Raw genomic sequence first — 9,865 nt, 5'->3', positions numbered from 1 at the left:
AATGAAACATTGGTCACAAGTGGTTACGTCAATTATATTAGTAATTATATAGATGAATAGTTGGATCGAGTTGACTTATAATACTATATATTCACTCTGTTGATTTACTGTTTGCGCTCCATATGAACTGTGGAGTTTCACTGCTGTTCGACCGCGAGATGAAAGCATCGCACACGTTGGGATAAGGGCTGAAATGGACCTTAAGGCTTGTGGAGGTGCGCGCTACTGAAGAGGCGTGGGCAGTATAAGACCAGGTCAGAGTCTCCTGCCACACGTTGTAATGTGCACAACACAGCTGGTGGGGACTGAGGCAGAGACACTGGTTTATACCTAAGTCACAGTTGTTTAATCAAAATGTACTTTAACAGACTTCCCGAAAAAAAACCTTCAGAAAGGGCACAAGATGGAGAAGACAGACTTGGCTGCATTGTCTGGTCTTCACACAGTGAGGATGGAGGGGGAGGGGGGACTGGGGGGAAGGGAGTTGGGGCATCTGTACATTCCAATGCCATGACCCAATTTCCTGGGTCTGTCTGTCTCAATGGGTCGCCGCGGTTACCGATGATGTCATCATGGGAGAGAAAGAGGCATGCCTGAAAGACTGTTGAGTGGAAACAAAACTGGGAGTGTGTGTGTGCGTGTGTGCCTGTGTCTGTGTCTGTTTGTGTGTGTGTGTGTGTGTGTGAGATAGAGAGAAAGAGAGAGAGACCTGAGGTTTGGTCATATAGCAACTAAAACCTAAGAAAAGTGGCCTTGAGACAGAAGGGTGTATCAGACGTTTAACACACCTAAACTCCCTGATCAACGGGTTCCTCCCTGACCCTGACCCTGACCGTTCCTTTTGCCCTGTAGAGCAGAAGGGTAATAACAAGGGCAACAAGAACAAGGGAGGCTCCTATTCTGCCTCGTGACGTTCTGACGGAGTCGCTGGACAGCCGTCGTTTTCCCGAGTGACTCGCTCTGCCTTTGACCTCTGAACCCCAGTCACGTTACTCTAATCATTCTGGGATAGGTTCCATCCGTAAACCTCGTCCAGGCGATGCTCATTTCTGATTGGTCGGCACACAACTGGCGCCTGAAGGACAAGCTGTTGCCATAACATCGCTGTGAGGGGAATGTTTCAGAAGAAAGCTGTCAGGTTTATTAACTCAAGACCAGGAAGTTTTTTAAAATATTTTTTTAGCCAGCAGAGAAAAGTGAACTGAATGAGTAGAGAGACCTGGACCTTGTTTTGAGCTGATTTTTTATGTTTATGTTAACCACCTTTGTCATGAAGTATGAAGTATGAGTATATATATATATATATATAGATATATACCCCACCCTTCCTGTGCTGAACTCCAGTGAATGAACTAGATTCACAGGGTACAGCGATGCATCGGAATTAACAGTATCCATGATCTCCTGAATATGGACTTGCATCTGCTTAGCTTTTGTGTGTGTGTGTGTGTGTGTGTGTGTGTGTAATTTCAGTAATGGTTTACAGGCGAGTCTGCAATCCTCAAGACCGTATATCTTCGCTGCTAGGAGTGGCCACTAGAGGAATAATGCGACTTAATTTCTGTAACGTCACACGGAGGAGCGAGCGACGGCTTCAGGCAGCATGAAATAAAAAGAGAAATTAGGAGCAACGCTGCCACCTGGTGGCTGTGAGGCGACTATCGCAGAACATCTACTACCGGTGTTTTACCGGGGGGAGAAACGCGTTTCTCCAGTAAGTTTTATCAACAGCCATTTTGCACACGTGGATGCAAGAATTCACAGAATATAGCGATGACAGTTTGCTCTGTAGTTGTTTCTCAGATGTACATTTGAACAATTTTGTATGTGCAGTATGTGGATATTACTTTACCTACAGAATATAATCTGGCACTGCGGTTCCCAGCCTTGTTCTTGGAGATCTACTCTCCTGCAGGTTTTCACTCCAACCCTAACAAAGCACACCTCATTCAACAGCTAGAGATCTCACTGAGCTGCTAATTAGTAGAATCAGGTTCTAATTCTGCCAAATTAGGGTTGAAATGAAACCCTACAGGACAGTACACCGGCAGGAACAGGGTTGGGAACCACTGCTTTACCTGAGCCTCAGACAAGGTGTGAAAAGTTATGACTAATTTACAAAACTGTCTGACTAATTAACTCACTAATCGTTTCCTCCTAGTAGCAGGGTTATTGGTCGAGGGTTAGTGGGGGGGGGGGGGGTGGTATTTGACAGAGCAATCAAGCCAAATGGGTACTTCAGTCAACATCTAAACTGGGATATGTTGTATTGTAAATGTAAACAACATTAAGTGTTACCTTGACAACTGAGATCGCCGCTTCCAGGAACAGCTCTACCTCTCTCCCTGCTGATGATGTCATGGACGCTGTCGTGTTGTCGGTTGGACGAAACAGGACCTCACTGTGCGTATGGCCTACCTGATTCCTGACAGGTGAGCTGCGTTGTTTTCAGTATTGACATGTGCGTTGTATATGGTGAACATACACACACACAGGTACACACACATACATATGTACGTACATACATACACACACACACACGTACCTGCAGATATACTTACACACGTATGTACATGCACACATACGTGTGCACACACTCACACACACAGACACACACACGCACACTGTATACACACACACACCCACAGAAACATACACGCACACACACTCACACACACAGACACACATGCACACTGTATACACACACCCACAGAAACACACACACACACCCACAGAAACATACACGCACACACACTCACACACACAGACACACATGCACACTGTATACACACACCCACAGAAACACACACACACACCCACAGAAACACACACACACACCCACAGAAACATACACGCACACACACTCACACACACAGACACACACACACACTGTATACACACACCCACGCAAACATACACACACTCTATACACACACCCACAGAAACACACGCACACACCCACAGAAACACACGCACACACCCACAGAAACATACACGCACACACACACACACACACACACACACACACACAGCGGCAGCTGTAAATTGCCTCGATGCCCTTCAGATTTCTTAATGCTGGGATGGCCTCCGTCTGGCCGCGATAAATGTGGAGAGGCTCTAAATGTATTCCCATTAAATCCTGTCTGAGTAGCGCTGGAGGCTGGAGGCTGGTGGGGGGGGGGGGCATGCGTTGCAGAAAGGCTGATTTCTTACCTGGGACGGCGGTCCGACTGCCCTCAGCAGGGTCCGGTTCGGTCCGGTTCGGTCCGGTTCGCTGGATGCTGTCGCTCTGTGACCTTGATCAGCCTCAGCTGACCGCTCGGCAGCACGGTCCCCCCCCGGTGGACGAGACGGGGGCTGTGACCCGCTTCCCCGCCGTAGACGAATCACGAGGTTTCTGCGACGACGTCTTCTCGTCTCCAGAGCGGAGGCACAGCTTGACATCGCAGAGCCGCCCACTCTTCTTCCTGCTTCGCTCGCGCCAAAGCGCGTCCCACTTCTTTCCGTCTCTTCCCTTTGTCTCGCTGACCCGCTGAGGTGTGAGATTACAAGGGCGCTCTTGACTGGACACTCAGATCGCTGATGTCACAATCACCGCTGGAAACGGAAAGCAATGGAGTTCTAGAACACTGAACACTGACAACAAAAAAAAAAACATTCCAAAAAACCTTCTGTTCACAGGGTCAGCCTCTGTGCTTCTCCCCCTGATCTACTTCCTGTGTCTCACAGCCTATGTCCTTCTCACCCGCGTTTCGCCTGTTTCCCACCCTGTCCACACACACCTGTAGCCTGCAGAACAGCCTGGATAAGTTAGACCTAAGTGCAAACACACACACACACATGCATGTATAGTCCAGCACACACACACACACACACACACACGCATAATCCAGCACACATTACACACACACACACACACACACACACACGCATAATCTAGCACACATTACACACACACACACACACACACACACATAATCTAGCACACATTACACACACACACACACACACACACATAAATTCACGTGTGTATTTTTATGCACTGCACAGCTGCCTCACTGAAATGACCAAGGGAGAGACTTTGGGAAATATCCAGGTGAACGGACTGAAAACAAAGGGATGAACAAACAATTAGCCGTGAGCTTGTCGGTCAGGCTAACCAAACCACGAACGCAAACAAGAAGAACAGTCGCGCGATGTGTACGAGACGCAGCCCTATTCGTGGGCGCCATGGTGACGAGCGCGCAGACCCACAGCTACGTGCCGGTGTGCAGTGTGTGCAGGCAGCCACGCTCTGGCCCCCGGTCACAGCCGGCCGGTTGGTTTCTCGGCGCCGGTCCGGTCCGGTCCAACGCGTGCGCGCCCGAAGCGGTTCCGCTCAGAAGAGAGAAGAGATCCAGAGATTTGGGCCGAGGTCCAGGCCGTTCAGAGGACACAAATGTGGAACAGGCCAGAATGGTCCTGTCCTTTCTTTCTCATACCCAGGAGCTGGATTAGCAAGGGAAGGGGGGGGGGGAATTGGGGGTTGGGGGGTGGAATTGTGCCATTCACAATATTAACAAGCCTGCAGAGGCAAGACCAAATTAACTCCCACAAACCCCCCCACAAAAGAGGAAAAAATCGAGCGGTGGGCTTGGCGGTAAAATGGGGGGATTTACAGTGGACAGCACAAAGGAGAGGGCGTGCGGTACACACACTGGTGCCGTCGCTGCGTCGGATTCGGTTCTTCTTACCTGTGCAACTGAACAACAGTATGTGTGATTGTGCGAGTGTCTGGGTTAGGGTGTGTGCGATCGACAGTATTAATTCAAACATTTTTTTGTATCGTATGCATCTATGTAATGTGTGTGTGTGTGCATGTGAGTGGGGAAAGCACATATCCGATTATTATGTACATATCTAATACCCTGTACATACATATACACACATATAAATATGTGCACCCATGTACCCATGGGAAAATATGTGTAATGCCTGTGCAATAAAGCTCATGCAGTAAGTGTAATATCTGTGTCCTGTGTAGTGTGGATGTGCGGAATGTATTGGTGTTGAGTGTCCTCACAATGTATGTGTGATCTGTGTTAGGGATGGTGCCAAATACAAATACCATATTTGGCAACATTCAAATAATGAGTTCTCTCCAAATATTTTCTCCTCCCAAATTTGGCTAGCATTATTCGGATTTGTATTTTTTTTCCCTCACCTCTTTTGTGCGATTCACTCAGAAGTCATTACCAAGTTTCTCAGTCACGTGAATGGCACTGATAAACAGAGACATCCTCTTTGTCAAACTGGTTTAACAACTCAACCTACAATACTTACAGCTAAATAGTATATGTTTTTTTGTTTCATTCGCAAAAAAGAAATCATTAAAAAAATTAATTATCATAAGCCATTTCCAAGTAGACGGTTCCACACCACACCACAGTGAAGTCATAAATGACAACGAGAGAAGCAAAATAAATAAATAAATAAATAAATAAACAAATAAATAAATAAACAAATAAATAAATAAAAACTTCAACCCACTTCTCAGAAAAAAAAGCTGGAAAATTATTCCTGAACTGCTGGGGGAAAAAAGTGCGACGCAGAAAATAAAACTGACAGTAAGCAGAAATACTGAGAAAAACAGACGAGCTTTTAAAGGTGACAGGGTGACTCAGAGCTGAGGGCCAGCTGTATGCGTCATGAGCGCTAACGATGCTAACACCGCCAGTCTAGTCGAGCATGACATGGTGATGGAGAGACGGACGTGTTTATTTGTGTGTTATCACATTGCACGATGTCTTTTTCCACTTTGTGGCGGCTTTGTTTTGCAGTTTCTGGCTCTGCGTGCATATGTGTGTGTGTGTGTACATGTCAGACTGTGTGTGTGCGTGCCTGTATGTGTGTGTGTGTGTGCGCGCATGTGTGATTTAATGTAATGGGTGTTTATGAGCCTTGTTCTCCATTGGGAGTAAAGTGGGTGTAATGCCCCTCTCTCGCCTGTAGGTGAAGCTGGATACTGAACAGTTTCGGACGACCGCTGCTGTAGCCCCCTCAGCATTTGCTTCACGTTGCACTTCCTGTCCTGCGTCAAAGAAAGGTAAAGTACACACACACACACACACACACACACGTACACATGTGCATGAACAAACACACACACACATACACACATGCATGCACACACACATATACACACACATGCATGCACACACACACACATGCATGCATGCACATGCCAACATAAGCATGCACACACGCACACACACACGTGCTTGCATACACACATCGATAAGTGTGGATTCAAAGCTCACCAAATTTTTTAACAGTTGTGCTTGATGAGGTTGTTGCTGCCGACAGGACTGAAGTCTGCCCAGATGGAAGCTGTCAAGGCTACTTATAATAATCTTACTTACTATAAAACTCCGATGACATATTTTTTAAGCAAAATTTTATGAAGGGTGGCTTGGGGTAGCGGAGAGTGAGGGAACAGGAGAGGATGTGTAGAAATGATGGTCTGAAATGTCTTCATTTAAATGCTAGAAGTATAAATAAGAAATGTTTGTAACTTGAAGCTTCTATGAATAGTGAGGGCAATTACATAGTTGGGATGAGAGAGAAATGGCTTCAGGGAGGGGATGGGGAAGAATATAATATAGAGGGGTACAAACTTATTAGGAAGGATAGACCCAATAACAGAGGTGGGAGTGTAGCTCTCTAGGTAAAAGAAAATCTTAAGAAAATGTTAAGGAAATTCCAGAAATCGACCAATTCAGGCCTAGCGAGGACATTTGGGTTAAACTCATAGGGGAACATGAGAAGGGGCTTAAAATAGGAGTGTGTTACCGACCGCCAGCTTCAGACAGTAGTGCGAGTCCAGTGCTCTTTGTAAATATAAAACAAGCTTGTCAAGAAGGTGGGACTATTATTATGGGTGACTTCCGTTACACTGCTATTAATTGGGAACTGATGACACGATAAAGGAAAAAATTAAGGAAAATTTTTTAGATGCCATTAATGTCCATTTTTTTGGAAAAGTATGTCAGTCAGCCGAAAAGAGGAAAACCAGTTCTTGATCTCGTGCTGTGTAATGACCTTGGCAGAATTTGCAGCACAGAGGTAGTGTAGCCAATTGGGAAAAATGACTATTCAGCATTTTTGATTATTTTGGCAAATTAAGTCCAGAATTTTTTTATTTTAGGCATGCCAGCTTTAACAAGATATGTGCGAGTTTAAGTAATACAGACAGGGTGCAACATCTTATTTGCAAGGATGTGAATGAAAAGTGGGGCACGTTTAAAAAGGTTATTCTTGAAGTGCAATGTAAATTTTTTCCAAAGCTAAGGAAGAACAAGTTGAAGAAGCAGCCTCTGCAGTGGATGAACGAAGCTCTATGGGAGCATTTAAGAAAGAAGAATAAACTTTATAAGATATATAAAAGAGACAGTCCAGAGTGTAAAAAGGCAGAATATTGTTAAATGTAAAAATAAAAAAAGAACTAAGAGCAACAAAAAGTCTCTTTGAAAGGAAAATTGCAGAAGGTTCAAAAACGAATCCTGAATGTTTCTTTCAGTGCAGCAGTAGGAAAAGAAAATCAAGGAGGAGGTCAAGTGCATTAAGAATAAAGACGGGGAATTACGTCATAAGAATAAGAAGATTTATGGCGCCTGAAATAGTTGCTTTGTCGAGAGTTCTACCAGAGGGGAGGTTACCATGCGGCAAGAAGGCATATTCAGTACTCAGAATGTCTGAGCAGATATTGGTAAAGGGGATAAAGAAGTACTAGATAAATGACATAAACTAAAGAAAAAATTAGGCAGCAGGCCCAGGTGGCATATATCCAAGGGTACTCAAAGAGTTAGGTGCGATCATCTTTAAACCATTGGCAGGTATTTTAGACAGCCTATAGAAACTGGAGAAATACCAGAAGGCTGGAAGCAAGGTAATATAATACCAATATATAAGAAAATGGACCATACTGGTCCAGGAAACTACAGACTTGTCAGTTTAACTTACATCACATATTAAATACTAGAATCTATCATTAGAGACAAGTTAGAATTATTTCTTTAAAATACTAACATCCAGCCTGGATTTTTGCAAGGGAAGAGAAGGTCATGCCTGACAAATCTTATGGCTTTCTTTGAGGAAGCTACCACATCTTGTGATTGCAGCAGGGCTTATGATATGAAATATTCAGATTTCCAAAAAGCATTTGATGAGGTACCACATGAGACTCATTATTAAAACGAAGACAGTAGGAGTTATAGGAGGTGTTTCAGAGTGGGTTCAGAACTGGCTATAGGGAAAAACACAAAGAGTAGAAGGAGAGATATTATCTGAGCAGGGTACTGTGGCAAGTGGAGTTCCATAGGGATCAGTGCTGGGACCACTGCTCTTCCTCATTTATATAAATTTCCTTGACAGGGACATGCAAAGTACAGTTGTTAAATTTGCAGATGACACGGGGAGGTTTAGCTAACAGTTTTGAATCTACTAAAGTAATCCAAGAAGATTTAAACAGAATCCAGATGGGCGGAAACCTGGCAAATTAAATTCTGTATGGCTACATGTAAAGTTCTACATGTGGGAAAGAAAAACATAAGGCAGAACTACTATATGGGAGGAACAAAATTTGGAATATGCTCAATTTTAAGAAAGACTTGGGAGAAATAGTTGACCTAAGCCTTTCAGGTTCTAGGCACTGTGCTGCTGGGATATATAGCTAAAAGTACTGCGCATAAATCCAAGGAAGTTATACATATACAATAGCTTTGACAGACCACACTCTTATAGCCTACTACAAGAAAGGTATAGAGGCTCTGGAAAAGGTTCAAAGAAGGGCAACCAAACTGATTCCTAGTATGAATGATTAAAGCTATGAGGAAAGACATAAAAACATAAGATGCTTAATCTCTTCAAGCTTAGTAAAAGGAGACTTTGGGGCAATTTGATTGAGGATTTTAAATTCATAAAAGGGATTAACAAAGTGAACTACAAGAGATTCTTCAGGTTGGGTTATGTTAGAAGAACAAGGGTACATAAATGGAAAAAAAACGGTAAATTCCGGAAAGGAAGTATTGGGAAGTATGTTGGGAAGTATTTTTTTTCACACTGCGTATCTGGTCATGTAGTAGAGGAAGAAACTGTGGGGGGTTTGCTAGACCAGGCTTGATACAGAGCTAGACACTATCTAGTTCGTTGGTAAACTGAGATCTAGGCACTGTAAACTTTAGCGGTAGGAAAATGGTGAGCATGTTGGGCTGAATGGCCTGTTCTTCTCATTATGTTATGTTATGTAACTGCCAGACACCTAAATAAAGCCGTCAATTATGCGTCAGTATAAGTCCAGAACATGGGGCCCGTCCACGTCTTATAAAAGGACTAGCCACGCAGCAGCTATTGACTGAAATCTCAGAGTTTAATTAGGTTACAAACTTTTTATCCTGAATCCTGTTCAGTGGAATATAAAATGGGCGGTATGTTTATAATGAGTGAAATAGTGAAAAGCAAGTCCATTATTTCAATTATTTTCTCCATCTACTTTTTACTTGTCTGAACATCTCCCTCACGCACACACACACACACACGCACGCACACATGCACGCATACTTCAACCGGTAAATGCAAAATCCAAATTTTTCACCTTCCACATTTCTCTGAAAGTCCCTGTAATTGGCATCATTTTGTCGAATGATGCAGAACCCTTCTGAATTGACGGAGTCACGAAGAAGCGCGATAATGGCGTCTTTCATAACTGCAAGCCACACGGGGAAAACTTTATGAATCAGAGAAATTATAGTGCCAAGGCCACTGAACTTTCATTACATTACAGGCATTTGGCAGACGCTCTTATCCAGAGCGACGTACAACAAAGTGT

The sequence above is a fragment of the Anguilla anguilla genome, chromosome 17 (assembly GCF_013347855.1).
Source record: "Anguilla anguilla isolate fAngAng1 chromosome 17, fAngAng1.pri, whole genome shotgun sequence".
NCBI lineage: Eukaryota > Metazoa > Chordata > Actinopteri > Anguilliformes > Anguillidae > Anguilla > Anguilla anguilla.
Note: the sequence above shows the minus strand (reverse complement) of the source record.